At 36.7% G+C, this 24,189-nt stretch overlaps 1 protein-coding gene and 1 long non-coding RNA gene across 3 annotated transcripts in view; one reads left to right on the top strand and one right to left on the bottom strand.

The window, feature by feature from the left end:
- Positions 1-2,589: 2,589 nt before the first annotated feature.
- Positions 2,590-24,189, bottom strand: part of LOC148126855 (uncharacterized) — a 107,597-nt gene continuing 85,997 nt past the window's right edge. Inside the window, exon 4 of the long non-coding RNA XR_015741644.1 lies at positions 2,590-3,391. This is a non-coding gene — a long non-coding RNA (uncharacterized LOC148126855). The remainder of the gene's footprint in view (positions 3,392-24,189) is intronic.
- Positions 18,219-24,189, top strand: part of FBLN2 (fibulin 2) — a 136,480-nt gene continuing 130,509 nt past the window's right edge. Inside the window, exon 1 of one of the 2 annotated variants that reach the window (XM_087923910.1) lies at positions 18,219-18,345. The gene's annotated coding sequence lies outside the window, so the exon portion shown is untranslated. Of the gene's footprint in view, positions 18,562-24,189 lie in introns of both variants that reach the window. The other variant, XM_087923909.1, reaches the window with a different exon arrangement.

The raw sequence follows: 24,189 nt of genomic DNA, 5'->3' as shown, positions 1-24,189 counted from the left end.
GAAAACCTGGAACTGTAGATTACACTGGGATGTTGGGGGAAAAAGAAGATGGCAAACTTTTAAGATGGTAGAGAGCAGAACCCCGTTTGGTTCCAAGGGTGGTGTGGAAATGACAGAATTTCCTTTTATATTCATAATATTGCAAAGAAGATAGTTATTAAGTGGCTTTGATACAATAAAAAGCAATTGCAGCATTGATTTCTGAAAATTTCTACTTCAGCATCACACGCTTGTCATGAAATTGAACTTTGCTCAGTAGGAAATGGAAAGAACAAGTTGTGTACCACCAGAGGAATTTGGGCAAAATTCAGCAGTTAACATGTAAAACAGTGCCAAAATAAGATAAAACAATGAGATAAGCATCCATTTGATTATTTAGATGAAGATTATGGTGTTGGAAATAAAAAACGGTATTGGAAATAAAAAATAAAATATAATGTACATTATCAATTACTCATGAAAAAGGGAGTCAAGTGATCTTTTAAAAGCTATTTCTTTGTTCCATCAAGTGAGTTCTCCATATTTTTAATTACATGAACACTTGTATGTATTTATTTTTGTTTGTTTTTTCAAAACAAAATTATAGCCATTTATAATCATAGTCATACCATTTATTATAAAAAAGAACCCTGCAGCATGTCATTTATATTGTTGCAATCATAATATACTCCAGGCTTATGTTAAAATGATACAAGGTTTGACCTTTTAAAAATGTATATTCTTAAAACATTTAGCTGTCTCTGAGGATAAAAGCCGTCCAAGTCAGTTTACATGATAAAATCTAACACAGTAAAATGTCATATAATAATTATGTTGTCATCAATCAATAAGCAAAGTAGCAAGATTTTTTGGTAGAACCTAAGCTTATGTTTTCTTATGGTAGGTCAAAAGAAAGGGAATACCAGGAATCTGTATGTTTTCTCCAAGAAACTGTGGCTAAATAATTGTTTGATGCAAAGCTTGAAAGAAACATATGAACTAGATCAGCATTGTGAAACTTGTGGTCCGGGGTCTGGATCTGACTGGGGTGCTTAGATCTGGGCCACCCTGGAAACAGCAAAGTACTGGCCCCTGATGCCTCTGCCATCAAAAATGGAACTCGGGAGGGCTGCATGCAGCCCTCCAAAGTGCCGTTTTGCTGGCAGAGGCTGCAGGAGGATCCCGGGCCACCATTGGTGCCCCCAACATGAATGATGTTGCCCACCCTGGCCATGCCCACCTGGCTCCCCAAGGTCAAACACAATCCTGATGCAGCCCTCAATGAAATCAAGTTTGACACCCCTAATCTAGATGAAGTTCTAAAAAATAGAATACTTGCACACATGACAAACTGTACAAACTGGGGTCTAAGGTTGTTTTTTAACGGTGGTCCTTGAGTTAATAATTAGAACTTTCAGATTAGCAATGGACTAGTTACTGATGTTTCTTTCTTTCTCCTATTTTAAAACCACACTCCTTTTTTCTCCAATCCAACTTCTTCAGTATATATTTAGCATATAGGATAAATAACAGATAACATATAATCAGAGTTGGAAGGGTCTTGTAGGTCATCTAGTCCAACCCCCCCCCCCCAAGCGGGAGACCCTACGATTTCTGACAAATGGCAGTCCAATCTCTTCTTGAAAGTCTCAAGTGATGGTGCTCCCAAAACTTAATGAGAAGAGATTAAATAGCTTTATTTTCATTCCTTTAGTTGCTCTGGAACCAGTCTGATTGATTTTATTCTTTGTCTTCAGCTTGGCTTAGAAATTGCACATGTATTGTTCATGATCTGTTCCACAGTTCAACAGTTCCACAACTGTTACAATTGAACTCTTCTATCTCTTTCTACCAATAATGTACTCAAATTGATTTTTTGGTATTCTGTCTGGTAATGTTCTTATATATAAGGATCATTTGGTTGTTTGAAGACTCTACTAGCATTGAAGAAATCACTGGATTGGCAGGAACTAATCAATTCTCCTGCTTCTTACTATTTCTAAATTTGGCACCCCATTGTCCAACCACAATTTCAGATTGAACTTGATCATGAAACTAGTCAACTTCCGTCTCTTTTGCATTAGTGAAGTAGTTTAGTATCGTGGGATACTAAATGGTGGTTGGCAGATCATCCTGCATTCCAACATACAATGCACATTTAGTTGGGAATAAATTCCTTTGGGACTGACTTTCAGTTCCAAACAAAAAACAACCCACTGAATGATGAGGCAACAGCATGAGGTGCCAGGGAAACATGGCTCCAGGGCTGACAATGGCCTTAAATTAATAAACCTTAGACTTACATTAATGCTACAGATAGAATAAAAATATAAAAGGCCAGAGCAAGATATTTTCCATATACTTTCTTTGACTGTTGTTGTACCTGTAACAAGCCAAAGATAAGCAATGAATTATTTGGATGGGCATGTTGGCACTTGATAAGTTAGCAGTTCTGTAGGATGAGTCTATAAAGAACACACAATTTTGACATAATAAGTGTGAATCCCTTGTCACAGTAATTTTCCTGTTTGTGATAAATTCATTATTCATTCATTGTTTTCATTTGCATACTAGAATAACCCAACAAAATATGCAACTGTCTCTCCGGTTGATGGATAATCCAGTCTTTATTATGGTCATGTAATCCATATACATTTATATAAAGAACACAGATAACAGAATATCAATAAAAATGACAACAAAATACATTAGACTTAGTTGATAAAATATGTCAGTTAAGTTCTGTAATGCTCTGGAATTAAAATGTTAACTGTCTGCTCAATAAAGTATGATACCTTATTTGGCAGATAATGCATAACCTTTCCTTTTATCCTAGTAAACTAATCTGAGGTAGATAAATTATAAATATGCAAAACCCAATATAAATCACTATATACCTTTCAGGCATCTGCCTTGGAATGGGTAGAACATTAAAGCAAAATATTTGTTGTGTGTGGGTGCATGTGTATGTGAGTCTGTGTGTGCAGGCATTTTTTCTTCCAAGCATTTTTTTCTACAAGCTCAAGATCTGTTTTTTTTCCAGCTTAAACAAATGTTGATCCATTTACTACAATAGAAATTGACCAATTGGCTTGTTCCCTGAGCTTGCCTTTGTGGGCTAAGAGAGAATGATTGGCTCAGGATCACTCAAGCAGGTCTCATGCCTAAGGCAAGGTTAGAACTCACAGTCTCCTGGTTTCTAGCCCAGTGCGTAACCACAGACCAAACTGAGAAACTAAGGATGCTGATTTTTAGAACCTACTCTTTCTATAGAAGGATATTATTTAAGATTGCAGAACTTTATGAAGAGGTGCGGTGGCTCAAGGCTTGATGACGCCTGTACTCCAGCAATTTGAATCCCAGCACTGCATGACAGAGTGAGCTCCCATCACTTGCCTCAGCTTCTGTCAACCTAGAAGTTCAAAACAATGTTACATGCATTAAATAAATAACTATTTTGTGTGTGTGTGTGTGTGTGTGTGTGTGTGTGTGTGTCACTTTGTGCAGCAATACAAATTCAACCAATGCTGGACCTGCCTGAATGCGATTTCCCCCCAGATTTTATTGGTTTTTTAAAAACAAACATAAACAAACAAAACATAAAAACATCAAGCTATCTTCCATAGGTGTACATACAGTGTGCCGGTTGGTTTACAAATTGTTTTGTGCTTCCATTTCGTAGTCTTCAATTACAATTACATTACATATAATCTCATATTGTCAATCCAAAATTAAATATCTTAGTATCCTTATTAATCAATCATTTGACTATAGTTTTATTCATTCATGTTTTACAAGATAACCATAATTTACTTAGATCTTATAACAGTTCATATTACCATCCCAAATCTATCCTAAAATCATTTTGTAGATATAATAAGAAAGAAGTACATCTTTGTATATTTATTATTTTCTAAAAGTCTACACAATTCATCACTGTACTTTATTGTCTAACCATTCATAGAAAAGATCCCAAATTTTATAAAATTGTTTATCCTCTTGTTCTCTAATTTTGAATGCCAATCTACTCATTTCAGCACATTCCAATATTTTCTTAATGATTTCCTCCTGTGATGGACCTGAATGCGATTTCCAAATGTGGGGTTACATGGTTGGGAGAAAACCCCCGGATGCTGCTGCAGAACGCCATCAAATCTTAGGAGCCTGAAGCTCGTGATGCCCTCTGCGTAGTACATGAGTGTGATCAGAATGGACTGGCAATCTCTGAGAAAAGAGGACACATTGGAAAAGACCCTGATGTTGGGAAAGATTCAAAACAAACAGATAAGGGGACAGCAAAGGATGAGATGTCCATCTGTATTTAAATATTCATCTGCATTTAAAAAACACAGGCCACTCTTTTGAAGACAACAAAGCCCATTATTTGGACAGCAAGGATTACTGGTTTGAAAGAGGGGTCAAAGAGACCATTTATGTCAGAATTGAACAGCCTTTTCTCAACAGAGGGCGAGGGATACAACATCATCTTTCAACAACATCATCTATCAACATCGTCTATCTCCAGTCTACAGCACAGTCCTTTCAACAGTTCCAAGAAGGCCAGCAATTTCACCTCTACCGTAAACTGGTTACATTATCTTATGTTAACAATACAGCAAAAGCAGATACAGAGTTTAAGACATTAACTGTAACAGAAAAGTGATCTCTGCAGAAGCTACACTTTCAAAAGAAAGGAGAATAAAAAAACTGGAAATGTGATAGTAATTGATTGAATTTCTAATTGGAAACAGTGTTCAGTTTCTTGAAGTTGCTTTATTTGAACATACATTATTCTAAACAGCAAATACAGACTTATTAATTAAATATGTATGTAGGTTTGTAAAAATGAATGTATGCCATAAAATAAGATTATGATTTCCATATAAGAAAAATGCTAGTCGAATGAATTAGGTTAAGAGTGGAGAATGATGTTGGGAGGCAAAAATAATAGTTGGCAAGTCTATTTCCCCATCTGCTTTCTCATTTCAAAAGTGAGACAAGCACCCTAAAGAGAAAGATGTCAGACTTGCCACTTGCACATCAAATATGACTCTTGGCTTATGTAAGATATTTAAAGGCATTTGAGATGAGTTTTTAAATAGGCCTTTTCCTTCCAATAGTTTTTAATAATTGCCATAAGTATGTCATTAGTTAATACTGAGCTGAAAGAAACCCAATTATTGAAACGGGTTGCTGTGACATGAATCTCTGTTTAGCATATTAAAGCTACTCATTCATGTTTAATAATGGAATTAGCCTGTGGGCAATGTTGAAAAGAAAAATCATTATTATTACTTTCCTTCTCCAAACTTTAGATCAATGTTCTTTCTGGAAGACTTCCCCACTGGCTAGGAATTTGAGGACATGCATTCCCAACACGTAGAGAGGACTGACTGATTGATTATGCAGACTCCTGATGACCACAAAGATAGATTTTATCCATGATGAACTACCCCTAACCTGTTCTTTCAAATGTCCCAGTCTCTCACATTGCCACCATAAAAGAGGTACCAAGAGTACAGCTGGAAAAAGCTTTAGTATTATGGACCTTCTTTGCTTTCTTCCTTCCTTTGCCAATTTATATGGTCACTCATCTCAATGAGTGATTCTGGATGGTGGACAGAATTAAAATAAAAAAAACCACAAATGTTAAGCTACAAAGTAACTGATAAACAACAAACCCAAATCACTAACCCAACCAAGAAATAGGTCACTGCACCCAATCAGGTCTCCAGACCTTGGAGCCTTAAAGGGTTCTTTTCTTATTAGTTTAAAAGTGGTGATAGATAGATAGATAGATAGATAGATAGACGGACAAAAACAGATGGAGAAGATGATAGATGATAGATAAGAAAGACAGACAGATAATGGATGGATGGATGGGGGGAATAGAGAGATAGATAATATTAGTGGCTTAATTAAGGAACAAGTTAAAATGAAGGTTAAGATGTAACCTTTTAAACTACTGGGGAAAGTTGACATTTCCTCTACTGGTCTTAAGCTAACATTCCTGTGCTAGCAAGCTTCAGATTTATTGGACTGCAGTTCTCATCCTAATTGTTGTGATCATATTATGTCATTGTAGAAATTTATCCAGAGGGGACTGGTGGGAAGCAAGGTTGTAACTTGTGCAAATAAACTGAAACCATATTGTTGAATTTTTAATTTTGTTTAAAAATGATTTTAGAACAAGGCTTTTATTCTTGGTAGAAAATAGCAATTGCATTCAGTTCTCATTTATCATGAACATTTAGAACAACTGACATATAAACAAAGCTACGGATAAAAGAACTAGCCCTTCTTTGATTACTTCAATATCTATGTCTCACTATCACTGCTACCAACTTATACCATAGATCTTAAGGAACTCTGTGATAAACTTTCTTTTTTCTTTTTAAATAAATTTTATTAAGTTTCTGAATTTTAAAAACATAAAACTTTATACATTGTTATCAACATCAAGACATTTTTTGCATCTCCTCACATTTTTCAGTATATGTATTTACTTATTCCTTTACTATTACACCTTACTCTTAAACTTTCACATGTATGTATATGTATATATGTATGTGTGTGTGTGTTTTTTTCTGCAAAAACTGCAAGTAACTCAAAACTCAAATAAGTAAAAATTATTTTCTTATAGCAGCACCTCTCATGGTAGCATACAATTAAAAGCGCAGTGAAACAGCAATATAAAGCCATAATAAAAATATCAATTAAAGCAAATCAGTTAAAAGCATCAGGAACACTAGACTACATGGGTAATGGTAGGAAAACACTATTTAGCAGCACTATATGATGGCTGAAATATATAAACCTGAAAAGTATAATTCAATTGTACAGACATAAATACATCTACTAATGCATTCCTATAGCCTTACAGCTTGATTGAAAAAACAAGAGGGCCCAGAATGAGATGTTTTGCTATAATACTCCATCATACATTACTATGCAACACACCCTTGACTTTTTAGATCTGTTTTAGTACTATCAAATGCCTTCTTGATAAGTTTGTGATGGAAAATAAAAATGCTGTGGTTAAATTAAATCAGAGCTAAGCTGGATGGCCAGTTTTAGAAGGTGGGGTTCTGTAAAATTGTTACACTCTTTCATTTTGGAATATGGCAGTAATCTTTTCTAGTACTATATTTGCCAATTACACTAAGAAGCTTCTTCCCACTTCTAAATAATAACTTCACTATGCCTTATCTTGGGTAATGGATTCTTCAGAATGGAAGATATATCGACAACTCTTTCTGTATTTATCTTGGTATATCACCAAATGGCCTAGTAAACTGAAATGAAGCATGAGAAATGACTTAACCTTTTCTGCCACTTCCAATCATATTGGGAAATGAATTGGAAGATGAGAAGGTTTTTTAAAACTGGAGAAAGAAATATCAGTAATGCATGCTATACTGATCTAGCACAGTGAAAAAAAGTGTTAAAAATAAATATAAAGAAGACCTAGTTAATGGACTTTCGTACTTTAGTACTGCTATAGGGCACTGCACACCAGAACAACTAGACATAAGGACAGTTTTCCCCCATATGCCATCACTCTGCTAAACTAATTCCCACAACACTGTCAAACTATTTACTAAAACTGTATTACTATTCTTCTTTTCATCCTTCCTATTGCCTATCTCCTTCCACTTATGACTATAACCTTGTTGTTTGTATCTTTATGATTTATATTGTTTTATTTGTTTCTTAGTATGATTTGATTGCTTATTAGTAACCTATGACTGTGTTGTATCTTATGATTATTGATGAATATATAAATATTCTTTTTATGTACACTGAGAGCATATGCACTAAAGACAAATTCCTTGTGTGTCCAATCACACTTGGCCAATAAAGAATTCTACTTCTATTCTATTCTATTCTATTCTATTCTATTCTATTCTATTCTATTCTATTCTATTCTATCCTATCCTACTCTACTCTACTCTACTCTACTCTATTCTATTCTTAAATGTTGATAACAAATGGAACTGAGACCATTTCCATTGGTTTGTTTAAAGTTTTGGTTAGGAAAAATGAAAATAAACTTTTCATTGGACAAAGATAAATGATTAAAATGCACCATTTCTAAGTACATTTTAGACCATTTTCAAACTCAATAGCTCTAGTTTTTGTTTTTAAATGCAAGTCATGGGATCATTTGCTGCAGTGAGAAAAAAAAATCCTCTTGTAGCATTTGGATGAAGCATAGTTAAGCACATAATTAAGCTAATGAGACTCATATGTTCCTACAATAAAAGGAAAGTAAATTTTCTAAATAAATTGCAAAGTTAAAGAACAAAATGATTGAGAAGACATCTTGAAATAATGCTAAAAATGCAAACGTTGATTATTTTTTGCACTTTTCTTCTCATGTAAATCACTGGTAAATATGGCATCTGGTGGAGGAACAGATCTTACAGCTATTGAGTTCATTCTCACAGTAATGAAGCTAAACTGATTTGAGGAAAATAACCAAGCTGCCAGAATCCTTTCAAATTGCAAAAGATGGCAAGTCACAATAAGAGATTCTGCTTTTAAAGGAAATGAAAATGAATATGAAACTGAATAGCCCTATTATAAAATCTACATAAACCAAAGATTTCAGAGTATGTTTAACATATATTATTCTTGAAATTTGCATATTGAACCATGGAAGTTTCAGCTGACTTTCTATAACATTTATCTCTCTCTGAGCTCTTTCATATTGGTGCATTGTACAATTTGGGAATTAGTTCCTGTTTGATCTAACTATATAATCTATTTTTATTTCTGAAATTGTTCCACTTGGGTTGAAATCACAGCAAAGCTTGCACTATGCTATCTTTTGAATTACTGTAACCTCTATAGAATTTGCAACTTTTCCATATTCTAGTTGGCAAGAATTCCTGCCTCACTTGGATCTAGATTTAAATCAGCCATTACTCATCCCTAGAGACTTAAAACATCTGGATTTTTCTTTCTTTTCTTCCCCCCATTTCCCCAGTATTCCAATCTGTCTGCAGTCTTCCACTGCAATGTGCAATCATAGGATGTAATTGATTTTTTTTTAAAAAAAGGCCTGGCTGCAAAATTATGGACATGATTATATTTCTCTTTCACAATTCATCAGGACTTTTAAATGTAGCAGGGGAATGGTAAAAAGCAGCTGGGAAGCTGCTTGTGCAGAATTTCAATGTTTTGGCTTAATTTTTTTTTTAAAAAAAACTTTTCTTTGCATTGTTTTCCATCATAGCAATTTTTTTTCTTTCCTTTTTTTTTTGCAAACCACTTACTAAAAAGTAGACTATTTGTTAAGATGGAGTTGGAGAAAAGTGATTCTTTGTACACCATATTGGGATCAGAATCAGCCCAGCATTACTTACATGTAAAGATAAAATGAATTTTTTCTTAGGAATGCTCTGCCTGAGTCATTTCCAAATGTTGTCTTGTGCTATTTTTTTTAAAAAAAGCCTCTTTTCCTCACATAATAGCTCCTGCATATCTCCATCAGGATCATATCTTCACTCTCTACAAAAACTAAATACTAAAAGAGTTCCCTACAATCAGAGAATCCATTCTTTTGGCAATGGGAAAAAGAGAAAATGAAAACAGACCTGTCCCAATTTTTCAGGAAATAGTAATTTCTAAATGGCTCTTTAAAATGGATTTAAAAATCAGATAGGAAAAGAACCAGTAAGAGAAAAGATATATTTGGTTAGGGAACCAGTGACACTCAAGAAAAAAACAAACAACTGTTTTAATCACCTTTCCATGTTTTTCAAATACAGGTAGTCCTCAACTTACGACAACTGAGCCCAAAAATTCTGTGGGTGAGACATTTGTTAAGTGAGTTTTGCCCCATTTTATGACCTTCCTTGCCACATTTGTTAAGTGAATCACTGCAGTTGATAAGTTATTAACTCAGTTGTTGAGTGAATCTGGCTTCCACATTGACTGCTTGTCAGAAGGTCTCAAAAGGCGATCACATGACCTTGGGACACATCAAAGGTCAAAAGTATGAATCAGTTGCCAAGCATCTGAATTTTGATCACATGACCATGGGGATGTTACAAAGGTTATAACTGAAAAATGGTCATAAGCCATTTTGTTTCAGCAAATTTGTAACTTTGAACAGTCACTAAATGAACTGTTGTAAGTCAAGGATTACCTGTAATACTCTTTATGTTGATGGTCCATTTTCACAACTTTCCTTTTAGGGAGATATGAAAATAACAAAAATGCAACAACCAGTTCAGATTTGTTTTCCTAAAGTATGGGTGTGGGTATGCCACCCCCTTTAAACCAGTTACTGTGTTGGCACTATGATCACACAACTAGCTTTTCCAGCAGACAAAACCATGCTGGATTAAATGAAAACAATACATTTTAAGCTTTGTCTGCACAAGTCAGGGTTTTTGCATGTGTGTATGTGTGTGTGAAATTATGATTTGATTTATTCTTCTAATAAGTTGTTGTCAGTCCCTAAGTCATCTATGAATCTTCTTGACTCCATGGACCACAGCATGCCAGACCACTTCACTGTCTGTCCAAATTCATATTTATTGCGTTGATGACACTATCTAGCCATCTCACCCACTGCCATCTCCTTCTCCTTTTGCCTTCAATCTTTCCTAACTTCAGGGTCTTTTCCAATGAGTTCTCCCTTCTCATTAGGTGGCTGAAGTATTTGAGCTTCAACTTCAGTATCTGTTTCCTAATACAGGGGTCCCTAATCTCCAGTCTGTGAACCGGCACCGGTCCATAGCATGCCAGAAAAGGGTCCGTGCAAACAAAAGCCCCATCCACCGGATGCAGGCAGCACATGAACCCACGCCCCCACTGGTCCATGGAAAAACCTCTCATCACGGAACTGGTCCCTGGTACGCAAAAGGTTGGTAGCCATTGTCCCAATACATGAATAATTAAAGTCATTCATTTGCTGGTTTGCTTCTTCTATTGGTCTCAGTAAACAGAGAATTAGTACATGCAGTATAATCATGTATTCTTTAGGACTAAACTTTTTTTTTCTTGTAATGATTGTTTCTTAGAATGTAAAAAAAAAAAAATGCTTTTCCTGCACCACCAAGCAACCACTTCCACCTGACACACCTCAAAGATTAAGAGGAAATCTGATCTGGCCAGGCTCCCAGATGCCTCAAAGATACAAAGGAACAACTGTAAACAGAAGAGTTTAGCATGAAAAGGTAATCAGAAAAGAACCTAGTGGGAATCTGACTAGGAGAAAAGATAACCTAGATGTCTTAGACAGAACTGTGTTTAGTATTTTTTTAAGAGAAAAACATTTCACTCTATATTTTCCACACACACACACACACACACACAGAGAAATGTACACTGAGCCCAAATTAATCACACATTGTTTCTTTTGCAGAAATGTTTCATTTTTATAATGGACAGATGTGTTTAATTTTTAGTTTTCCCAACCTGGTAGCATTTGCAATGTATCAGCACAACTTAAGGAAACCTCCCATTTTTATTACTCTCATTTCCTTCCTTGCTTTGGAATACAAAAGGTTCAACAAAGCAATTTAATATATTTGAAGAAGAACATCTTCCTGGTTGACTCAATGCTTGCATGGCTGTTATACTTTCCCTCTTATTGTGCCAAGCTCACAGGCAGGTGCAGCTGTTATTGTCTCCAACTGACCTCTGACAGCCGATTATCTAAACACTTAGGATGAATGAAAAAGAGTGTGCTTCCTCGGTCCCAATTCCAATACAATCAGTAGGCACAGAGGGTCTTCATTAGGACCACCTATGGAGGGTGAAGAGGGTCATTTCTGTCCATGCTCTCCCAGTCAGATTGCCAGCATCCCAGGCCTTTAGAGAAAAGATTCTGAACATAGTCAAGTGTGATCAATCACCTCCCAATATTGTATTCAGGACAGGAGTGATCAGAGAGATTAACAACATGGATACCAGCAAATTTATCCAATATACTTACTGTCATTATTTAAAAAACGGAAACACAACTGTTCAATTCATGATGGCTGTTGCAAGATGAGTTATAGCACAATACTGGAAAAATTCAGAGCCTTCCTCATTAGATCTGATATGAAAAATTGCAGAAAATGGTGGTTGCAGAAAATTGGTATATAAAAGATGGAAGATGTGATATATTAGACAAGTTATCTTTGATTCATTTGGAAAAACAGTTATCCTTTTTGTAAAACATAATAATTTGTTTACTCCCGTATTTATGCAAGTTGTTGATTTTTTCTTAGACTTTTTAAAATATGATAATTCTACTGTGATATTTTATTTTTTTATTACTGTCTTGCATTTCCCATTATTGTTTTTACTGTGTATTTTATCACCAGATCATATATCCCTCACTCTATATCTGTGGTAAGCAAAGTGAAAATTAAAACAAAAGTATGATCAATCACATCCCAAGTGCTAAATCACATGTCCTGAATGGTGAATTGAAACTGAAGGATATCCTTTTCATTCAACAAGCTTCAGAATATTTGTTTTTCTCTATAAGCACTAAAAATGAGGGTGGATGTATTGCCACAAATTATTAAATTCCTTTCATTGTTAATGCTTATCCAAAGTATTTTTGTGTTTAAACCTAGGTTTTGTAATCTTTTAGGATAGTTTGGCTATCTTATGTTTTGAATGTTTACACGCATAGGAGAAAGTGTAAAGTTATACAGACAAAGCCAAACATCATTAAAAGTTGTACTTGGAATCTTCTCCAGCATTTCCACTTTTTTTTCAAATTAATTATCCAACTGCATAAGGAAGACTGTTAATTTTCCTAATTATGGCTTTCCTGAATTACACAAATTTCCTCAACATCAGCTATAGATTTACAGTCTCCTGGTGACTGCCTAGACTAGCGTCTGTACTTTTCTTGGTGAGATTTTGGAACTGGTTTCTTTTCCTTCCTAGTGCTGCAAGCTGGCCTTCATATCAAAAGCTGGACTAGAACTTACACATTTTCAAAACAATTGAAGAAGGCTTCTGGCTTTCCTTTACCAAGCAAGATGAAGTGGCTGTTGATTCAGAAATATTCTGCATTTAGGATAACATTAGGTTTGTACTGGACAGAGCAGACAAACAACCTCAGCATTTCTGGATTCATGGTTTCTGTTGGAAGCTGTGGCCAGAAATATTTTGCCCAGTTCCAGCTGATAAGCCAGTTATTGCTTTTCCTGGAATAGGATGGACAGAGGGCAGTCACTCATCCTCCTATAATCTCTTGATAGGATTACTGTAATTTGCTCTACATGGCTCTGCCCTTGAAGGCCACCCAGAAACTTCAGACAAAGTCGGTCCTTTTCTCTTAAGCTGATTTCTGACAGATGAATATGATTTTTGAGCAAGAAGATCAAAGGGAAGTAAATGAAAATGTCATAAAATATTTAGTTTCCTCTCCCCTCCTTTTTTTACTTTAAAAGTATTCTAGGAAGCAAAGACAAAAATGAATGGAAGAGTTGTGGTAACAAGAATTGTCTAACACTAGTTTCACATGGATGCCTTATATGTGCACAGTCTAGTGAAAGTAATAGTATGAAAAGATAAATGCTAACCTTTTTCAAATTGCTGGAATGTTTAGTAAATTTATACATGCATCAGTGTATCAGATCTTCTGGCTATTTAGAACTTGACAGAATGTGAATGATTGTGAATCATTGTGAATTATTCACAGCTGTGGTTGTTTTCTAAGGTAGCTCTTCCTGAAGTGGATTTTGCTTTTGTTTTCATGTTTGGGATTAATGGTTGGCATAATTTTAAAATTTTTGTAGCAAAAGAAAAGAAATGACTGGCAGTTCTGAAAATATATCAAGAACTGAAGAAAGCTTTTTGTTGTAGTGTTAGATTCCATTATCATATCATTTATTCTTGATATCAGGAAAAAAACAACCCCACAAGTGTTCTTAATGGCTCTGCATAACAAACAATGGATTTTTTCCACCATCACTACCCACATGGTAGCTTTCTGGAAAAGGAAAAAAAATACTACATTTCACGTTGACATTTCTGACCCAGGTATGTTTCTTTAAATTATATTTATTTCAATCATGTTTCTTGTAAGACCCAATTTTAATTTAAGATCTAATAATTTTGACAGTAAAAAATGCATGTTTGCAAAGTAATCCAAGGAGTTAAAGCAGGGGTGTCAAAGTCGCATTGTCAGGCATTTTTACGTGACGTATTGCAATTCCCCCCACTTGCTAAACTAGGTAAGGGTGTGGCCAGCATGCGAAACATCCGTCCCATGGGCCACGAGTTTGACACCCCTGAGTTAAAGGATTGAGAGAGATAAACCCTCTTCAGATGTTCTTAATGCTTTGTGGCACAGCAACCAAAGTGAAAAGACAAGTGCAAGTATTCTAGTTCCATTCTCACTTAGTTCTTGTTACATTCCTCACCTAGTATATCAGCTCCTACAGCAAAATGCCGCTTCTGCTGATTTGATGAAGAACTTTGGGAAAAAATTGGCTTGTAGAGAAAATTCCCATTTTCAAAATGTGCCTTGAGCATAAGGAGGATGCTGATAACGTGGATGGAGTAAGCATAGCTAGCTTGTCCAATGTTTTTGCTTTTTTACATATTGCTATAGTAAATTCAGAACATATAAAAAGGGCTAAGCACACTTGGAATATGCATCTGTCTTCCCCCTTTTAAAGTTAAAATTAACTTGGTTATTTTAGCCACTTTCTTGGACCTATAGAAACAATCCAAATTTTGTGTTTTCCAGAGTATTATCCTCTGCAAAATTGATAGTTATCCCTTACATTTCCTTATCTGGGTCATTAATGAAAAAGAATGAAGAGTATTGTGTCTAGGATTGAATGCTATTTCACCTAACTGTACCAAACTGATGGACTGTCCATGGGCACTCTGGGAGGGTGTTTTACAATTCTGTGGGTTTAACAAGTAGTCATGCAACCCATCCCCACATTTAATAGTTTGCTAATCAGAACATCTTGGAATACTTTAACTCAGGGGTTCCCAACCTCCGGTCGGTTGTATGTCAGAAACGGCCCACCGCAAACAAGCAAAACCCCATCCACAGGATGCAGGCAGCACACACAACCAGACCCCCTGCAGTCTGCAGAAAAACCTCGCTCCACAGAAATGGTCCCTGATGCCCAAAAGGTTGGGGGCCATTGCTTTAACTCTTCTCTAGAACTATCGATGCCAGAGTTAAAATGTTTTGCATTATTAAAAACTAGCTGTATACTTGTGCTTCACTACAAAACTATGTGATGGGGTTTAGTTTTGGGGGAGGAAAATAAGGGGTAAAAATTCTGCCTCTGCCTACCAGCATCCATTGGTATTCATCTGGCTAACTCCTGTCAGTGTGTGAGAGAGTTGAGGGCTCTTTGGAAACTGAAGCAGTATTTGCTATGTGAGCAAGGAGGAGACAGCAAGGAGCCTCAGTGTGGCTTAGCTCAACTGTTCTGTACTAAAGCTGCTTGCTGTTGTGAAACTGAAACTGAAACTCCTCTCCTCTGCTTGTGTTTTGCATTTGGAACAAATTTCTTTTCAGGTGGAGGGGATTAGAACTCCTTAGCATCAGAACATGTTAATAATAATATTCAAAATACTAATGCTCTTATGGTCATTTCAAAAAATTCTTTCTTAGTGAGCACCTAGAAGCCTATATATATTGCTGTTGATTTCTTCTGGAAATACAGTTCAATATGGTACCGCAATCAGTATCATTCTACCTATATTACTCATTATAGCTTTGAAGGATGTTCTAGTATGTTCCTTCCTATTGTTTGTGCTATTTATTCTCATGCAAACAACCAGATAATGCAAAAAAAAAAAAAAGAAAAAAGGATGGATCAGCAGATTATATGCACTCACACAAACACACACATACACATTGGGTGTGTTCCTTTATAAGCAGAATCCAAACTGAATCTGTCAAGCCAGAGGCGTTTAATTATTTTAAGTGTTTTTAATCCCTCACACCCAGGAAATATCTATCCAAAAATAACAGCTTCCTTTTGGTTATGATTATACAACTGCTTTCTGCAATTAAGGGGAAAGCATAATAACCAAAGTTTTGATCAGAGGAATGAGAGTGACATGCATAAGATAATAAAACATTTTCTAATATATCACTTAAATGTCTAGCATGCGAAAGTATTTTATTACTTAAATGTGGAATTTTTTTTTTATTATTTCTAGCTTTTCGTAATTGCATGCATATTTTGCTTATGAGCTGAGCAATGATTGAGCCCAGTATTATCAAACGATAGCATACCAAAAGACTGGGTTATCAGCAAAAGTGTGAAGAAAAGATAATAAGGGGGCTGGGGGCGGGGGAGATTGGTTAAACCAATAATTCTCAACCAAGCTCCAAACACTGACATGAGAAGACCTATTCAAGATGCAATTCATGAAAACATTGCTTTGGGGGTGGTGATCTGGTGAACTGCTTGAACAATGTATCAATTATTCCACCTCCAAAGTTATTTAAATAAAGTAATCCAAAGTATTAAGAACTCTGTTGCCTGGAAAGCAAAAAACTGCTCATTTATTTTGTCTAAGTTTCTTCTGATTCTACTTTAAGCTTTTGTTTATGGTGTCATTCTGACTAATTTATAACGTCTGAGTTCAGAGATGACTTCTAATAATCACTCTGCCATGTATCTCTGCCATAAAAAAACTTAAGAATAGTAAAAGAGACTAGCCACCATATTATTTTTGTTCAGTTGTGTTGATCAAAAGTAAGATAGGCTGAAAAGGGATGATCTCTCGTTCTTCAAACTCAGGTTTTCATAATCTAAGTCAGGATAAGATAAATGAAGATAAATGAAGTATCATAACCAAGCAAGGATATATTGGTGTTGTAAATGGTTCTATGTACTCACATTAAAAATTCAAGAGACAAAACCCTATTTCCACTGTTTTTTAGACTGACTCCTAAATACCCGAATTCCTTAGAGCAGGAGTCCTGAAACTTGGCAACTTTAAGACTTGGGAACTTCAACTCCCAGAATTCCTCAGCCAGCTATGCTGGCTGGAGAATTCTGGGAGTTGAAGTCCACAAGTCTTAAAGTTGTCAAGTTTGGGGACCCCTGCCTTAGAGCAACAACACAACTTACTGCCAAGGCTGCTAAGTACTGATGTTGACTGGTCTATTCCATTTCCTGGATACTAAAATTGTCATGTTTCCTTGATATCCAAATCCTCACTATGAAGAAATCCTCACTATGAAGAACTCTGTACTTTCTGTATGAAACCAAAAGATCTGAATATTCACCAGCGATAGCTATGAGCCATTTTTCAAAAATGAACCATTATGATGCCATCACTCCGCTATATTTCAGCTTATCTGCATTCACAGGTGGTAGTAATAATTTGCCTCCTTATGATTCAAATAATTTCTGCCTCCTTTATTCCTTTGAAACTCCCGTTTTGTTTAACAAATTTGGTATTCTTCTTATATTAAGCAACAGAAAAACATTCTTTTGTGAAGCTAACAAAATACATGTTTATATGTTCTACTTTATTCAGGGAAAGAAAAGTGAGTGATTCACCTCCAAGGCAATTATGGGTATCTTTTTAATTGGGATATGGTTTCTTTTCCTTTTGTAGTTGGTTTGTATTGTAACATACTAGACTAAACCTATATTCCCCCTCTTTTATTTCTCCTTTGTTAAATTACAGATTGAAAATGTGTGAAGCCTCTCTTCATCTAAGATATATTAAAAAAAAAAAAACTTTAAATTCCGTACCGTTCTTTCTTTTTCTTTCTGGGTGAAATGAAAATTTAGTGCATTTTCCATTAACTCTTTCCTTAAAATCACCTTGCACAATATACGGATTGGCATCCCTCCCTTTCTCTTTTCTGATTCAATTATTTCTATTATTAAAAAACAACAACAACACTTCCGTTATTTCAATATGCGCAACTTGCCTTTTGATTGTTAAAAGGGATATGTGTGCTTGTGGTTTGCTCTCTGCAGGGAGATACTGTGCCCAGTGCCTTTTGGGGGGGGGGGGTTGTCCTCACTAGAAATCTCCTCTTCAATTCCAGAGTGAAATATTTCCAGTCTTCCACCCCCTCCACCCGCTCCCGATTCTTTTTCTAACCTTTCCCCGCTTCTTTACAAGCCATTTTCCCTTCCTGGGGACTTCGTGCCCCACCATCCCGTCTCTCGTAATCTCTCCAACCCCGCTGCCCGCTTAATTTGTACCAGTCCCTGGTTCTCATCCAAAGTCCCCTGGACTTCCTTCTCCACCCCGCTCGCCCCTCTGACAAAACTTTCCTCTAAAGGCGGAGGAAAGCAGTGCTTCTACTACGTGGAGAGAGGAAGAGGTGGGTGGAGAGACATCAAGGGGGCTCTTAACGATGAGTGATAGACCCCAACCTCCGGGTTTCAGGTTAGAGAAACAAGTTCTGCAGTTGGTCGGTTTCCTTGGGCTCTTCTTTTAAAAAGTCCCTCCTTCTTCCTCCTTCCCCTCCCGATTTCTCTGGCTCCCTCCTCCCCCCCCCCCGGTTTTTGGGGTGGGTGGGTGGGTAGCTGCACTAGTGGCGGCGGCGGCAACGCAGCAGCAACAGAGTAGCACAACGGCGCCTGACAGTTGCCAGCATATGGGGTAAGTGTTGGTGGTGGGTTGGGTGGAAGCGGGTCAGAACTGACCGATCGAAGGCTTCAAATGCGGGACCGCTGGAGACAGTCGGGAAACGGGTCGCTGAGGAGTAGGAGGCGTGAAAGCCAATCCTCGGGATAGACTCTGGGAGCTTTCAGGTCCCACTCCGAAGCGGAAGACCCCGTTTGGGTCAACTTCGAGACTCCCTCATTCTCTCTCCGTTCCCAGACGGAGGCTTCCCAGCAGCCCCCTCTTCTGGATTGCTCTCCTGGTATCCAGGGACCAGGTAGCCTAAGGAAGTCGGCGAGCCAAAGCAGGGGTCCCCGCGACTCCTCCCTGGGAAACCGGGCTGCTTTTTCGGACTCCTTTGCAAAAAAAAAAAAAAAAAAACCGAGCGCAGCACGAGCTGAACTTTGGAGGGGAAGGCTCTTGGGCTGGGGACTTGGAGGGGGCTCAGTAAATGTGACTGAGCGGCAGGAGGTCCCGCTAAGTGATGAGGACGCAAAGGGGGAAAAGCAAATCTGCTTCTGGACGATTGGATGGGAAACGGTAGAAGCCAGAAAAAGTCACAGGGGGAAAAAAAGGGGTGGGGGGGAATATGAATATGAAATCAAGGTGCTAGTACCCGAAGGAAGCGTGGGGGAAACAAAAGACAACAAAATGTTGTTGTTTTTAACTCTCAGTTTTGCTGCAAACAATTCCCTAGGTAGAAGCATTTTGGTAATTAAGTGAAGCTTTTGAGAAAAGTTTATGGTGGCTGAAGAGGACTAAACACCAGTAAATAAAATAAATAAACCTCACTCCATTTTTTTTTTTAAAATATGCATCCCCAAATCCTGAAACTCTTTCTGGAAAAAGTTAAAAGAAAGTGGGGTGGAGGGGTTCCCGCCACTGAGCAAATTGGAAAGATGGGAACGGGGAACTATGTAAATACATTGCAACTTTTTTTTAACTTAGTACCTTCTACATACTTTGGGATGATGTCTTTTGGGTTTCCCAACCAGAAGGGCCAAAAGGCTTTGAATGATGGCAGTTATGATTCCAACTTATCTCAGGGATGCCAGACTGGAAGGCTAATGAACTCTGGCCAGATATATTATATGTGAAATCCAACAGATAATTACTACCTAGAAGAGAACTAAATTGACCTTGGAGTAAGGTATTCTTCTGCTCTTGTTTGGTTATATCTGTGTAAGGTAAAATATGTAGCTAAATCCAAGAAAGACAGCTTTAAACATTCTTTCTCTGCATCACTTCAGAATGAGTGAAGCAGACAGGAAAAATGAAAAGTACATGTAGCAATCCTTTACATTTTCCATAAGTTCTACTCTCATTGAACAAACAAACTGGCCCCTTGCCTGCAGCATTGATCCATTTTACAACATTTCTATGACAATTAGGAAGTAGCGAATTGGATCTGGATTTTTATTATATAATATTTGGGGTAGGTCCTATAAAATCAAGGAATCTGAGTAAGTTCATAGTAAGTTTTGGTGATTCTGTTCAATGTTTGGATCTAATCTGTGGTATGTGAACTATTGGGATCATTTGAAGTAGCCCCTTCCATAGCAGTAGTATGTGAGTATAAATCATTTTCTGAAACAATGCAGTCACTATCTCCTCTGCTTATTCCTGTCCCTTCAACACTGAAGCGGCCACTTGGGATTTAGGAATGTTGAGGGGAGAAGAGATTCATCTCTAAATCATCTCTCATACCAACGGGATTAAAGAAAGGTCTTCAGTAAAGAACTGTGATGTAGTAAGACTAGTGACATGAGCACTTGCATATTTTTTAATGTAAAACTGGTAGCAACTCAAAAGACAAGATGGTTGAAGTACATGCAGTTAAAGAAGGCACAACTGGCAAGATTGAATGTTTGGTAAAATTGGAGGAGGAAATACATGGGGTATGCAAAAGCATGTATTCTGTAAAAAAGGTGAATAAACTACACTAAAAACAGAATTGTGCTGTAATCTAGGAATTATTGTTGACCTCTTCATTCTTAATGATTTTGCTGTTTTCAGATTTAGACGATGCATTCTTTTGTTCACTTTAAGCAATGGTCTCCATGATTCAGGCCTTTCCTGATTATCCTCCTGCTTGTTATTGTATGTGAATGGAAGCTTTTCTTCCCTGGGTTGGAGCCAGAGGTGGTATTCAGCAGGTTTTGACCAGTTCTGGAGAACTGGTAGTGGAAATTTTGAGTAGTCTGGAGAGCCGGCAAATACCACCTCTGACTGGAGATTTTACAGTATCCTTCCTCTGCCACACCCACCAAGCCACACCTACAGAACCAGTAGTTAAAAAAAAAAAGAATCCCATCGCTAGTTGGACCCTCACTGGGGTATGATTTGGGGATTTTTTGTGTCTTACAATAGTGGGAAAAAATATCCTTTGTCTCCTTGGCAAAAAAAAAAAAAAAAATCAGTTCAGTCTCAAATAATCTCTCCCTAATATTGTTGCAGGCTCCATTGTGTCATCTGTATATTTTCAAATGCACTCAACCTGCTGCTGCCAAAATAACAAAATTTTTGAGATTGCTGATTCATATCTCCGGGGCCTTACTCCAGTGGTCCCTCCTTTTGGTTCAGTATCCATTGTTACCTACAACTTTTTTCTTTTCTCAGACTGTTTTCTCTCTTCCTTGCTGTCCTTGACTTCTTTTCCAAAGCATCTCTAGTGAGATAACACACCGCTTAGTTTTTATAAAACATTCTCTTAAAATATCTTTTATGATAAATCTTCAGTTGCAATTCTCTAGTTCTCAAATTCCACTTCAACCCATGCTATAAATTAAGTATAAACATATGCAACTGAAAGAGTGTCATATTTCTTCCATGTTAATGATACTTCCACTTTTCTGTCCTTCATCTGTTGTTTCCCAGTGAAAATTTTAGACTGCAAGCCCTTTGGAAGAGAGGCCTTAGTTTTCTGCTTTGTAAAATACCCTGCACTGGTGAAATTTATAACTTGCTGTCACAAGGAAGAAAAGAGAAAAGAACAGAAGAACTATGAATCAAGGAGACATGTTGATTCATAACATCCTAAAATAGAAAGTGCAGGTTCCAAAAATTAATGTATTATAAACAATCAAATAAAGTGTGATAGAAAAGAAACTGGCAGATAAAAGCCTGGGCTATTTTTGATGTATTGATTTCTTCTGGTGGATTAATAGATTTGTGGCTCAGAAAATGTAGTTCTTTTTGAAGTGAAAAAACTAGCAGGATTCAATTACTTTAGAGAGATGAAAGCTGGCATAGCTTAATGCTTCTCCATAAAATAAAGTTTGAACAAGTAAAAGAAACACCCTCCGTCAAACTAGAATAGGTTCCTTGTCCCTAATTTTTATTGTTATTATAGTTGATCTCATAAATCTGGGTGAAAGACAGCATAATGATAACTGAGGTTTGGTGGAAGACAGAGAGAAGAGAATATTCATTTGGGATGATACTCAGGGAAGTGGCTGATGATTGAAAAATCACTGAAAAAATAGCAAAAATGAAAGCAAATATTTATTGTGATTGCTAATTGAATGGGTAGGCCATCTAAGTTGGAATAAGTCCTTATTTATTTAGCTTACAGCAGTGTTTCTGAAGTTTTGCAACTTTAAAATGTGTGAACTTCAACTCCCAGAATTCTTCAGCCAGCCAATTCCACACATCTTAACATTGCCAAAGTTGAGAAATGCTGGCTTACAATATTTATCACCACATTATTTATCATTTATCTTGGCTATTGTAGACTCTTATACACTGGGGAAAAGATCAATTCTGAAAGATTCCTGCAAGGTGTTCAGTAACAATGAGGCATCCTGTGTTAAAGAGAGCCCTTTGAAATGCAGCATCACATTAAAGGTACCATAACAGAAGTACTGTCTGCAGAGTTTGTGTTTTCTTTTGCTGGACAGTTCCCTTGTTAAGGGTATCTGTTTAAACAACTGGATACGATTATGGAAGAAGATTACCCTGAGTTGTTTACAAAGATAGATAAGCCTGCCTTTGATATACCATTTGGGAAGACTACGTTAATTAGGAATATTGAAATAGTTCTCAATCAATGTCCATTTCCTTTTGATTTTGTCCAGCTCCTAGCAGAAGAAATGTATAAGCAATTGGTATCTTTATAACTCCTTATAATCTCCTTTACACCATCAGCTCAGTAAAAATTTGCAACAAGCGATGTATGCCCTGAATCTTTATCTATATGCATCTACTCTATTTTTCTGTGAACTGAGTATATTTATTCTTGGAACATGAATATAGAAAGTGACAAGCGTTAGCAGAATGCTCAATTCTCTTTTGCCAATAAAATCTCTTTAAGCTTGTGCATGACTGTATGGGTCCATCGCTAAGAGAAACAAATTGTTAAGAAATGCTCTATTTTATGGACTTTTTGTCATGATTGTTAAGGAAATCACTGCGGTCATTAAGTGAAGCACATAGTCATCGGGGGAATTAACTTCCATCTTCCTGTGAAAAAAAAATCCCAAACTGCTATATTCAGAGCATGCCTTTCTGATTGGAAATGTGAAAATGAAAAAAGATGGATGAGTTAAGAGCTGAAGAGACATCTTTTTAAAAAAAATAGATATGCAGAGAAAAAAATGATATGCAGAGATCTAAATATGTAATTTTAAAACCATCATATTTGTGGGTAAATATAGGCCACCTTCCCTTAAGTTCTCAAAGCAATAAGACACACTATGTCATGGCCCCATTTACAGGCTTTCACTTCATTTTTACACATTGTGTGTCAACAATTTAAAGGTATCTCATGTCTGTTTTGGATGACCATGTGTCAATTCTGCAATCTGTTTATGGTTACATGACAGTATTCCTGAGTAGCTAAACATCTCATCTTACATAAATTGCCCTTCCAGTTTTTCTTTCCTGAAATAAAGTGAATGGAACAAAATAAAACTGGGCCGAGACATTTGTTCAACTGTTTGGGAAGAAATGGTTTATAACATTCACATCACAGGCTGAAGAAGAGAATTATCTATCTTGAATATTTGTAGGATGACTATGAAGAAGCTTTGCTTTTATTTTTTAAATGGCAATGGGCCTAAGGGAGAGAAGAAAACTGTCTAAAAGTTCCTCCAGACAGTGAGATGGGCAATATAGAGCAAATAAACAATATGCAGGACACATTCAGGTACTGTATACCTCAGGCTAGAAAAGAAAAGGTAAAGGAGACATGATATAGGGCTCCCTAATTCCCCTGCCACCAAGCCACTCTTGACATATTCAAAAGGAAGCTGTTCTACAGTGGTTTTGGTGAACTTTGATGGTCCTAGAAGGGATCCTGTTTCTTGCCAACAGCACCATCAGTATTTTATTCTTATTTTTGCTTTAATCCGCCTTACCTGATCCTGAGGATCTTCTGTGTGCTAAAATGATAAAATATTGAGTACTTTAAATTAAGTAGGAGGTTGCAAATGTATGCTACATTAAATGTTGTTCGGTTTACCATCCCTATAATCTTTTATTATTGGCTGTATTGGTCAGATCTCACACAGCTGGAATTCAACAACATCTGGAGAACCATATGTTCTCCAGTTCAGGGCTGATAAACTGACAGAGAGTGTGGGGTGGGGGGAGAATCAGCCACTCACCTCATGATATTCTCACTTA

The sequence above is a fragment of the Pseudonaja textilis genome, chromosome 2 (genome assembly GCF_049901715.1).
Source record: "Pseudonaja textilis isolate UNSWEBS1 chromosome 2, rPseTex1.2, whole genome shotgun sequence".
Taxonomy (NCBI): Eukaryota; Metazoa; Chordata; class Lepidosauria; order Squamata; family Elapidae; genus Pseudonaja; species Pseudonaja textilis.
Note: the sequence above shows the minus strand (reverse complement) of the source record. Positions and strands in the feature narration are given on the sequence as shown.